We start from the raw sequence: 12,774 nt of genomic DNA on the forward strand, positions 1-12,774 counted from the left end.
CCCCCTTCTGTTTAGAGGCGCGGGTCGGAGCCGGTGATGGGAGCGTCTTGTCTTCTGGCCCCGATTCCCCGGCCTTTTTCTTTCCTCCTCCGCCGAGTCTTCCTTCCTGCTCAGAACCAGGCGGGCTCAGCACCGGTTCTGGCTTCACAAGCAGGAGGGCGGAAGTGCCTGCTCAAAGGAAGCCGTTAGGCCCGATAGCATCGCAGTCACCCCAAGGTGACTCGCACCCCACGCCCTGCTCTGGCCCTCCCTCCGCGGCCAGAGCCCACGACCCACAAAGCACACAAGCTCTGCCCCCCCCAGCCGTGCTCCCGCCGAGCAGAGGGGGGCCCTGGGCAGAGACCTTATTGGAGGAAGAAGAGGAAAATGGGGAGGGGCCGAGGCCCAGCGCTCAGTTTCGCGGGCTCCCCTTCCCCATCCGCCCCTCCATTCTGACCGCCAGGGGCCGGAATGGAGACACCGCGGCTGGCACACACCTTGTTCTTGCTGGGTCACTTGGGATTGTGACTCACTGCTCTGTGGGCTGGGGGAAGACTGCAGCCCAAGGGGAAGGGAAAGTGCCTCTCTGGGTGGCTGCCCTCCCTCCATGGGGGGCTGGTTGGCTCAGAGCATCTGCTTCCTTTGCTCTTGCCCCACACCCCTCACGCGCTCTGGTAGTCGGACCCAGGCAGGCAGTCAACAGGCCAGTGAGGAATGCCAGGAGGGGAACCCCCCCCACCCTGACTGCCCCAGGCAGGGAGGCCATATTGCTGCAGGCAGCTCCAGGCGCAAAGCAGGCCTGAATGAGCGAACGAACGAACGAATGAATGAATGAATGAATGAATGAGTAGGATCTTTGCCTGTAAATCCAAGTCTGAGGCAAAACCCATAGTCGGGCCTCCAGTGAGAGCAAAGAGCCACAGGAGGAGAGACCACGGAAGGCCAGTGAGGCAGGCCGGCGCTCGACTGGAGTCTGAGCGGAATTGCCAGGAGCTCCGAGCAGCTCTTAGCAGGTGGCCGCGCTGCTGCCGCTCGCCCGTGGGTACAAGTGGAGCGAGAAGCAAATAGTCTTTCATGACCAAAACACTGACTGTGAAATAGACATAGCACGTTAGGCCTAAACCCCGAGAAACGAAACAGAATGACTCTTTCCACAAGTGACTGGCACTGAGGACCGGCGTCCAGCACACCGAGGGGGTAGCCCCGAGGCTTAGGGTTTTCATGTGTCGAAGGAGTGGCAGTGGGGGGACCTCGGTGACATGCTGGCCAAAGCTGCACGACTGGACCCTAACGACAGCAAACAGTGGGGAAGGCAAACGAGCAGACATTCCTCAAGGGGACTGGTCTGTAACCTCTAAAAGCGTCAAAGTCAGGGAAGTCGAGGACAGGCTGGGGAAGGGTCACAGGTTGGAGGCGAGAGCCACGGGCCTGCTGGGGTCAGAGCCATGGGCCTGCAGTGGCTCTGGGTCGGCTTCTTCCACCATAAGTTATGTTAAAGGAATCATTACACACGTACACATCGAATCATCCCCGTGTACGCTGGAGGCATCTCAGTCTGATTTGTCAGCTGTACCTCGATCAAGCCGGGGAAAAAGAAATTGTTAGGGCAGTTGGCAAACCTGTGACGAATCCCAGGTGAAGGACACGGGGGTGTAGGGGGTGAGTTCTTTGTACTAATCTTGCACATTTTCTCAAAGTTCAAAATTATTTCAAACTAAAAGGTTAAGAAAAAAGGTGGCGGAGGAAGAATCGAGCACTCCCGATTCTTTGACTCCAGGCTGACCCCCTACCCAGACCCTTCGTTGCCTGTTCCTCCCCACGAGACCCCCACCCCTAGAGAGCCGCAGGATGGGCCAGGGGCCTGGCGACACTGGCAGTGGAGAGGAATGGAGAGAGAGCCAGGTCTCTGGGGCGATGGAGGGTACAGACAGAAAGGGGAAGATTACTCAGATCTCTCTCTTTGTGCAAATATCTTTGTGTTGTTTCAGTGGTTGCAGTAAATACATGTGTTTTCATGATTTTAGAGAAGTTTAATTAGGAAGGAAGAAGGGAAGGAAGAAAGGAAGGAAGGAAGGAAGGAAGGAAGGAAGGAAGGAAGGAAGGAAGGAAGGAAGGAAGGAAGGAAGGAAGGAAAAGTGGAAGCGTTTCAGCTGGATGTGCTGATAAATACTGCACTGGGCTGGGTGTACTGGGGAAGGTGCCAGGTGTCTACGCTGAGAGAAGGCCACTCAGGTTCCCCAAGATGGGGCTGCATGTCGGGGGGACACTGGTCAGTCACCGAGGACAAGGAATAGTGTTAATGAAAAAACCAAAGCAGCTGGCCCAGAGACACCCTTCTTTTTCGGAGGCACATCCCAGGTTAAGAGTGAAATTAGACATATCTACAAGGAAATTCAAATTTTTTCAAACCCAAAAAGTATATCACACAGAGCACCTGAGCGCGTCTCAACTCCGCTCTAAATTAAAATGACCTAGGGAGCTCTGAAAAAAACACCTACGCCTGGGCCTCACCCCAGACCAATAGGGACTGAGGTCCAGACCCTGGCGTCAGTGCCTTTTTTAAGCTTCGGTAAAGCAGTAAGTCCAGAATAGTCTAAGCCCACCGTGGGGATGCTAGTCCCCCTCCCAGAGACTGGCTTAGGAGGAATAAATCAGCGGGGAAGGGCTGGCCAATGAGACGGAAGAGGAAACCTTTATCCTCCCGATGAAGAAACACACAGGAAGACACGCCCTGCAGATGTGGTGCTGTCCTTCGAGGTCACCTGGGAGACACGCTTCCTGTGTGTACCTCGTGCCTGTCGCTGTGCAGATTACTTTGTCGTTGCCTGTTGACTTTATCCTCCCACCAGACCTGAAGCTTAACGAGGGCACATTGCATTCTGTCTTCGTCAAAGCCCCATGACCAGTGCCTGGGTCAAGTTCAGCAGGTGCATGGTGGGCGAATGAATAGACACGGGCTGAGGTCACCTGGGAGAGAGAAGCTTCATGCCCGTCACGGGGAAGATCGCGCAAAACACGACGTCGTCATCCATTCTGTAACCCAGTTCCTGAATGTCCACTTCAATGTCCTATAAACGTAGAGTCGTAACGGAAAGAACAGCATCGAGGTTTCAAGGTCAGCGCTGGCACGAGACTTTCTGCGTCTGACCGCGACCTCGGCCACGTCGCTTAGCCATTTTGCTCCTCAGTCTCTCCATCCGAAGACAGACTTTACGGGGACAGACTTTACCGCATAGAGTCGTGAGGGTTAAACGAGTTAGTAACATGACACGCTCAGAGTGCGAGCAGTGAGTGTGCTAAATGCCACGTCATTCTCGTCTCAGCAGTGACAGGAGCAGCAGCTCAGTTCGTCACGAGGCAGCGGCGCGGACCAGGTGGCACACGCGGCTCCCGCACCGTGGCTCCGTGTTCCTCTCTCGGTTCCAGGCCGCCGTGCGCGACGTCCACCTGCTCCTTGAGTTTCTCCTCCGGGCTGCAGCCTCGCCTCGGAGGAAACACTGGTCCCGGCCTGGTTTCTCCTCGTCCGCACTTGACCTGACGGTTCCCGAGTCCTCTTAAGTTCGGTTTCGATTCTGCATTTTTTGTGCGCATGCGCCAAAAAAGGCGTGGGGAAGCTTCTCGTACCTCGATTCTGAATATACTTCACTATCGTGAACGGTGTTATTTTTTGTTTATCCTGGAAACCAGTTTGAAGTCGCTCTGATTTAAATAATACGTAAGTTTGATGCACAGAAACTATACATTTTTTTTTTGGTCGAGTCAAAGATTTAACGTTCTTTCCTGAACTTTACCAGTTAGCAGCGGTTTACATGCCCTCAGCCCACTGAATAACCTCACGGCTCCTGGCGCTGCAGACTGTTCCACGAGTTTCTGATTTGGGGCCGTGTCCTCACTGCATTTCCACACGTACATCTCTAGTCACATTTTCTGCTTCTGGACTTGCACTACGATTTGAGACTTTTTTAGATCTTTCTCTTCCTGGTGTACCCATCACCATTCCTGGCCCCGGGAAGAAAGCACAGGCTCGCTCGCTTCTCTCTCTCTCTCTCTCTTCTCTCTCTTCTATCTCATGAGAGTGTCATTTATCTGAGAAGGCCATAAAGCACAAGACCTTGACTGTTTGAATCATAATGTGGACCAAATGCTCAATGTCCTGAGCAGTAAAAGACGGACACCGTCGGGTCCTGGGGAAGGCAGGTCCACGGACATGGAGAGGTCGAGGAAAGCGGGGGGTGGCGGTGGGGGGCTCCAGCAGGAGGGAGCTGACCAGGCGTGCTTGGCGGAGGAGGGGCTCTGGGTGGAAGAACCTGGAAGCCCAAGGAGGGGGCGGAGGTTCCAGCTTCTGCTCCGACGTGTCACACGTTAGCCCTGGGAGTGGGCACCGTGTCTGGAACCCACCCTGGCGCCCGCGTTCCCGATGCTGCTCTGGGATGTTTTAGGCTTGGCGTTTGCCTCCGTAGGTCCTTGAACTCGAGCAGAGTTGCTTCTGGTTTGTATTTTCTGTTTCTGTTTCCTTCACTGCACATGCTGAGGATTTTAAGCAGCAACGAAGAGGAGGAAATGGGGTGAGAATGAGCTGCGGAGACCCTGGGAGCCGAGGGGCCCCCGCTGAGGCCTGGGGACTCCAGGACCTACCACACGTGCTTTCTAAAGGGCAAAATCATCTCACCATTCTTATTTCCTTATTTGATGATCATTCTCATGGCTCACCCAGCGATGCGGTTAAGAGCTCCCAATCAAAACGACCATAAATCTAAAAGCATAATGAAATGTGGTAAGCATTAGATTTGACCTCGCATAGCCCAGCTGGCAATGGAGCAAAGGACGCAGACAGCCCCCACGGAGGTCACACAGGGAGATAAAGGGAGATAAAGGCATCTCTGCAGGGGAAACGGGAATGGTGTGGTAGGTGGTGGGTGGGTGGGGAAGGAATTTGCATCTCATGGTGAGTTGAATCTGAACGCTGACATCCTGTTTTTCTGTAGGCTGGGTACATCAGTGACTGAGAGCTGCCCCTGACCGTGGGCAGCCTCAGGAAGTGACTGTCAACGGCCTTGCACATGGGAGCCCGACTCCTGAGTGACCATGCCTGCAAAGGCGTCCGCCCCCACCCGGACCAGGCCCCCTGCCCTCCCAATTCTAGAACTCCAGAACTCACCCCACGTCCCCAGAGACTTATCAACAGGAAGTCGAGTCAGCTGGAACACTCCGTCCCCTTGACATTTTTGTTTTAATTCTGCAGCTGTGTTTCAGGCTTCATGAATTATCTCTCTGGCTGTATCTTGGGTCTGTCTGTCTGCCTGGTGCTTTCTCTGCTACCCTCGTCCCCACCAAGTCGCGGTCACCGTGAGGCCAGTGGACCAGAAGGAGAGCCAGGGTCGGCAAGAAGGAGGGGAGACGCTAAGAAAGCACTTTCGGGGCTGTCGTACTGGCTGTCGGTGAGCTCAGGATGGCGACTGTTTGCTCTGAACCGAGCTCATTGCCCACTGCCGTCGCCCCTCACCCCTCCCTGGTGCTTATCTCGACCTCAGGACGCAGCCATGTGTCCCCTTGCCTTCCCGCCCCAAAGCTCTGCTTGCTCAGCAGGCGCCTTATGCACACTTATTCTCACTCAGGAAGCAGTTGGTAAATGAATGAATGGGGGCTTCTCCACCTCCTGTCCCAAGTCAGCTTACCACTTAAAGAGCCGACACACGATCTCCCGGAGCTGCAATCCACAGTTGCTTACTGGCTAAAGGTGTTTTTTCTTATTCATAACACCTCGCTCCCAGGCTCACTGGGCACTGTTTCGTTCTGTCCGGGATGCTTTTCCTTCCACTGCCTCAAATTCAAGGCTAGAGGGAAAAGATCTCCCAACTTAGAGACCCCCAGTCTCTAAAGCCACCATATGGCTAGAGGGAAGTTGGGGGCTCTCTTCTCTCCCAGTCCCTTGGCTTCAGCACACACAAGAGTGTCTCCCGCTCGTTAGAGAAGCTGGTCCATTGGACTCAATGCATAAACTCTAGGGGTTGGTTTTAAAGGACCATCTGAGGCAAACGCCTTACGGTCACACGGGTTGGATGCGCTCTGTCAATCACTGACCTCGAAGCCTAAGTCTGAGTGAGCGTGGCTCACGAGACACGTATGGTCTTCAAGAAACCACATCTGGAAAACCCGTACACGCGTCTTCTGTTGCCAGTTGGTCGTCCTGGGCCATCATTTCAAATGCCTGCTGGTCTCTGGCCAAATTTCGTATTTCAAAATTAGTCCAAGAATCCTATATTTTAAAACACGAACTACATAAAGCCCACAGTGAACATCATACTCAACGATGAAAAAACTTAAAGCTTTTCCTGGAAAGTAGATATGTTTGCCCTCTCTTGCCCCTCGTTCTAGACAGAGCAATGAGGCCAGAAAAAGGAATAAAAGACATCCAAATTGAAAGGAAGGAGTAAAATTGTCTTTGTTTGTAGACGACACAATCTTACCTGTAGAAAACCGTAAAAAGATCCCCCACACAAAAGAGAACTGTTAGAACTAATTAAACAGATTCGGCAAAGTTGCAGGATAGAAAAATCAACACACAAAAAATTGGCTGCGTTTCTATATACTAACAGTGAGCAACCCAAGATGGAAATGAAGACGATGCCATTTACAACAGCATCGAAAAGAATGAAATACTTGAATTCTTTTAAGTTAGGAGTAAACTTGACCTTAGGAGTCTACTGAAAACTGCAAGACGTTGCCGAAGGAAACCAAAGAAGACACAAACAATGGGAGGACGTTATGCGTTTGTGCATTGGAAGACTCAAAATTCTTTAAATGTTGACAATCCCCGAAGCGATCTACGGATTCGATGCAATTTCTCTGAAAATCCCAATGGCTTTTTTTTTTTTTTCAGAAATAGAAAAAAAAATTCTAAAATGGAATCTCACGGGTCCCCGCACTGCCAAAAAAAATTTGAGAAGGGAGAACAAAGTTGGAGGCCTCACGCTTCCTGGATTCAAAACATATCACGAAGCTCCAGTAATCAGAACAGCGAGGTTGCGGCGTCAAGACAGACACACAGACCTATGGAACAGAACGGAGCCCAGAGATCAGCCTTTGTGTATGTGGTCAAATGGTCGCCAGCAGGGTTCCAAGACCCCACGATGGGGAAAGGACAGTCTCTTTACCAGCGTTTGGAGACCGGACATTCATCTGCAAGAGACCCAAGTTAGAGCCTTACCTGCTACATGTGCAAACATTAACTCCAAACGGATTACAGACCTAAACACAGGCCTTAAAGCTATGAACCTCCCAGAATCAAGCAGCCCCAAGTCTATTGACAAAGGGATGGATAAAGAAGGTGTGGTAGATGGACACAAAGGAATATTATTCAGCCTTAAAGAAGGAAATCCTGTCATATGCTGCTTGGATGGACCTTGAGGACATTACGCTGAGTGAAATAAGCCAGTCACGGAAGGACAAATGCTGTAGGATTTCATTTATATGACATATCTGGAGCAGTCAAATTCATAGAAACAGGAAGCAGAATCATGGTCGCCAGGGGCTGAGGGGGAGGAGAAAACGCAGAGTTGTTATTCAGTGGGTATAAAGTTTCTGTTTCGCAAGACAGAAATGGTAGAGATCTGTTATACGGCCACGTGAATATAGTTAGCACTACTGAGCGGTGCACCTAAAAACGGTGAAGAGGGTAAATTTTATAACATGTGTGTGTCTTTTGTTTTTTTTTAAACCACAATTAAAACTTAAAAAGGAAATCAAAGTAAAAGTACAAACCATAAACGACTTCCATCGGCGCATCTCCCCTGGGTTTCCTGCGAAGGCCAGGCCTGCGACCAACGGTGAAAATAAATAAAATGCGGATTTGGCACCGACCAAGAGAGCACTTTGTTAACGGGGCTTCGGGGAGGACCGCTCGGTAGCAGAGAGCACAGGCCAGTCTCGGGCAGCCGCTTTCGGGGGTCCCTTACAGAGTGAATCGGCTTGACTTTCAAGGTAGCTCGCCACGTGGAGCTTCAAAGATTTCCAGCCACAAACTGCTGGGCTGAGAAGTGCCGTGGGGAGAGGCGGACACCCCCTGGCTTTGCACATGATGGCGCTCTCAGTGACTAGGCCGGGAGGTGGACGGCCGAAGCCCCGGTCTGAAGCCCCGTTTGAGTGGGTAAGGGGTGGGATTGCTTTTACAGTGTGTGTCTGGTGGGTGGGTGAGGGTGGTATGCACAGTCCTCAGGCACTGGGGTGGGGGTGAATAGGGCAGAAAGCGAGCAGAGCCTTGGGGAAGTGAGAAGGGAGGGGTGCTCAAGGCGGCGTCCTTTTGTGGGAAGCGCCATCACTGCCTCTCTTTCGGTGCGATAAGATTTGGGGGGCACTTTCTACGTGCTGAAGAGAGACGTCCAGCACCTAGTGACGACGACTCCGGAGACGTGCATCTGGCAGAGCCTCCTGGTAACACGTCTAAGCCTCCTCTGCGTTGACTTCCACCTGTCCTTCCTCCCCCATGACTATTATGAGATACATACACCCACGTTAGTCACAGCAAACGTTAGGCTTTTTTTAAGCAAAGAGACCCGAAATCCAGTAATTTCTAATGTCTATTTCCGTTTATTTTCCTCTCACATAAAATTCCAGGGGAGCAGTTCAGAGGTGGTGCACCCCAAAAAGGCTTCCTGAGCTCCTACCATCACGCTCTGTATCCCTGCGTCAGGAAGGAACAGAGCACGTGCCTTTGCTTGAACTGACCTGGAGGAGTGTGCGTACCCTTCTGCTTACGTCGCTTTCTGGCCCAGACATAATCGCATGGACAACCGTGGCTGGGAAACGTAATCTTTAGCCGAGTTGCTACGCGTGCTATTGAAGAGAACAGAGAGCCACTTCCACAATAATCAGGGGGAAAATCCTGCAGGAATTTGATAGGCCACTTATGTTTTCTTTAAGCAGTCTAGACTTAGAGTCAGCTCACCTGGCTGAGAGCCACAGCTCTGCCACTCAGGTGTGATCTTGGCACATTGTGTGACTTCCCGGATCTGCACAACGAGAGTCTGCCTGCCATGCTGGGACGTTGGGAGGCCCAACAAGCTCACGCTCCGGAGAGCCTCGGGAGGCCACGAACTCCCGTGGACAGCGAAGCGTCACTGCCTCACGGAAGCCAGGGGCGGGTTTCCGTTGCCGTTTCGTTTTTTTAGATTATGAGCATTTGATTCTTGCTCCTTAGCTTGATTTAGGGTAAAAACCACATACCCGAAATTTCTCTGCGTTGTACTTCCACTCGCAGGGGAATGCTTCGGGGAGTCCTATCACTTCCCCTGGTCAGCCCACCTGCTGTGACCAAACACCTCTACGCAGGCTCCTGGGTGCTCATCCCTGGGGGGCAGGGAGGCGGCACTGGTGACCAGTCCACCGACTCTAACCACGTGCGGCCGATGAAGGCCTGAAACTTACTCCTTGCAAAGTGATTTGGGCGGAGCCCAGGAAGAACCAGCAGGAAGGAAGCCGACCAGCAGCCCCCAGCGATGCCAGTCAGAGCCGTCCGCCCCACCCTGCATGCAGCAAACCACAGAGGCAGCCTTGGCACGCTTCGCACCCCTGGTTGAACTTGAGTGGCAGTGTGTGTTAGTTACAGCAGAAACTGTTCCTAACTATCAGCCTCTAAGCTCCTTAAGGAAGGAAGGAAGGAGGGAAGGAAGGAAGGAAGGAAATCTCAGCATCTATTATGTCTCAGGCACATAAACGACCGCCAGCATTTACTCCTCCTCGGCAGCTATTATGACTTCCTTATGGATAGACTGAGGAGCGAGAAGTTGAAAGACGAGCTTGCTCAGTACCATCAAGGGGACGAGGCACGATTTGAACCCAAGACCTCTGACACCAAGTCTGGCTCTCCATGGTGCCATGATTATTTTTATTATAGTTGAGCGGGAAGGGGTAGACACCGTGTGTTCCAGGTCCCTGGATCCTCTCCTGAGCACTAGCATGACTGGACGCCCACTGCAGGGACTTAGAAGTGTCAGAGTGAGGGGCGCTTTTCATCAGGTTCTCTCTGGCGGCACACAGCACAGTGCCTGACATGGGAAACAGGTCGTCAGAGTATTTACTAGATAATCTTAAGCCATCGGATTGATATTTTTAAAAGGCTCATAGCTGCATTCCAAGGGTCTCTCTGCGGTTAGAGCATGAGGTCAAAGAAGGAGGTGTCCTAGATAACGACTGCTCACACCTGGCTTCATGTAGGAACCTGGGCAGGAGGTGACATATGACCTGTGGTTGGTGTCCGAGCCACATTCCCAGCCACGAATCTGGGGCAAACGCGGGTGGCACTGGCGGCAGGCATTCCCCAGAGGGGAGATTGTCCCGTGAGGAGTGCGTCTGGCACTCGTCCTTCCCGGCACGGTCCAGTTTCATGCCTTTTGTCCGAAAGTCTTTAGAGAGGCACGTGTCCCTGTTGGGTAATGAGTCCTGCTTTAGAACTTGGAGAGTATGGTTCCAGCAGGCACGTGGAAAAGTGCCTTTTATTGCTTCCTGCTGGCAAATGGAAGCAGAGGGCGGGCACCCCAAGACGGGCCCGTGCTGCGGAGGGAGAGAGAGTGGCTGCGGGCGGGAGGCAGGGGGTGGGGGGGCTTCTGTTGTCTGCTCAGGTCAGGAAGCCAGGGGGAGCTGCAGCCAGAACGCCAGCCAGGGCCGGAGCAGGGCCGCGTCCTGGGAACTGGGTCCCAGAAAAGGCAAAGCGAGTGGGGACAGGAAAGACAAGGAGGAGAGGCAGAAACTGTGCTTTTGATGACATTGCACAAAGGAAGGAGGTGACCCAAGGCTCCTTGTGACACCGGAAGAGGCATATTTGGGGAAGTGAGAGCTCTCCCTGCAGACCCCCTCGGAACAGAGGCCAACCACGGCGGCCCCGGGCGGGCGAGAGGCTCTTTGGTGGTTCTGGTTCTGGCTCTCCACACTGGGTTGGGGGGGTGTCACTGCTGGGCAGGGTGCCCCTCACAAGCCTTGTCGAACCCAACCAAGAGCCTATTTATTTTCTGGGATCCATCTGCTAAAGTCCCTCTCCTCCCACCCGTTGGCTCCCAGCCCCTTGTGTGGGTCCCCGAGGGTCAAGCTTCATGCCAGCACTCAGGAGACCGGGGGCGGGGGGCTCCTCAGCCCTGGAGCCTTGGGCGTACCCCCTTTGCTCTGACCTCTGCCTTCTCGCCTGTCTGAGGAGCGTGACTGACAGCTGTGGCGTGGAGCAGCTATCCCAGACACACTGGCTGCTCTGCCCTGAGGGGGCTCAGCTGGCCGACACCCCACGAAACAGCTTGAGTCTGTCAGTGTCCTGAGTCTAGTAAAACCTCTTGCATTCTACACGGCCGGTTCATTCAGTCACTTCGACACCAGTAGATGGCAGCACTGCCAAGTGACACAGAGTGTTGAGTCCGTCCCTACTATGGCGCGTGCTGTGTTAGACGCTTTAGCCGGACCATCACTCCGCCTTTAGACTTCCATCTTAGACCAAGTGTAAGGAGCTCCCTCCAGGTCATACATCTCAGATCCAAGGTCAGGCTCTAACGCGGTCATGTGGATTCGCTAATTCTGCCCCGAGTAGATAAACGAGACAGTCAGCCTGATCTCAAGGAGGTTGTGCCCAGCCGCAGCCCGAGGCCAGGAGGCCAGCTGGCAGGCTCTGACACCCATGGCCTTGCTCCTTTGGCCCGTCAGCACGTGTCCCACCCACTCCAGAAAAGCGGCGGGCCTGGAACACGTAGCGAATCGAACCCCATTCCTCTTCGTGCGTCCAGTTCCCAGACGTGGTTTTAAGCGCGAAGGTCTGGGCCCTGACGGTGGACCGCAGAAATGGCGCCCCCGTGTGTCAGGACTCAGACACGCAGCCCAGCTCCGGACAAGGACCCGCTTTGAACCTTGAACTCCCGCAACACTTTAGTTCTTGTGGTTTCGTTTTTCCTTCCTGTGTCTTTGAAGAGGCTGGGGAGAAATGATGGAAAAGTGGCTACTCTCGCAGAACTCCACCCAGAGGACAATTCCCGAGTGCTCAAAGCAGCAGAGGAGCGGGGAGGGAAGACACTTGGAAATGCTCCCTGGCTGAGGGGTATTGTCACGGGTCCGACGTCACACACCGGCCTGGAAAATCCAAACCTTCTGTTGTTTCATTCCGAAAATCACCTGTTTCCTTTCTCCCTTTATACTTCGTTTTCCATTTCTTTTCTCTTTTTCTTAGTTTCCCTCCATTTGCTTTTCTCTCTCCCCCTCTCCACTCTCCCTATCTGCTCTGAGAAACAGTTGCACTTACTATTATAGTGTTTTTATTTCTCTTTCTTATGGGATTTTGAAACTGACTTCTTCTCTTTCGAGTGCATTGGGGAGGGGGGAGGGGATGCAAAGAGAGAGACACTCAGGTCACCTGGAGAATCCGAAGGTCCGCGTTGGCCTCCACGCATCCATTCCCGCTCTTTCCACAAAGGATTTGCAATCGTTTATTAAAACATCCAATGAAAACGACACAATATACGTCTGGGGGGTAGGATGAAGGAACGAACCCATCCACAATAAAAAAAGGCCCCGTGCCTTTGCTCTAAGCAGGTCACGTGATAGTTCACTGGAAAATCTCTCAGAAACCAAGGCAAAGAGACAAAGATAATTATTCAATTGCATTTATCATTTTCGTTCGGTGACAACGAACCAGTTGTTTTCGGAAGCGCTGTGCTTCCCGACGCTGAGACCTGACAAATCTCCCCTGCGTGTCACGAAGACATGATCAAGGACTTGGCATGCGGTCGCCAGCCAGCGATTGTCCTGGTCCCAGACGGAGTACACACG

Source organism: Pteropus medius, unplaced genomic scaffold (genome assembly GCF_902729225.1).
Source record: "Pteropus medius unplaced genomic scaffold, Ma_sr-lr_union100, whole genome shotgun sequence".
Classification (NCBI taxonomy): Eukaryota; Metazoa; Chordata; class Mammalia; order Chiroptera; family Pteropodidae; genus Pteropus; species Pteropus medius.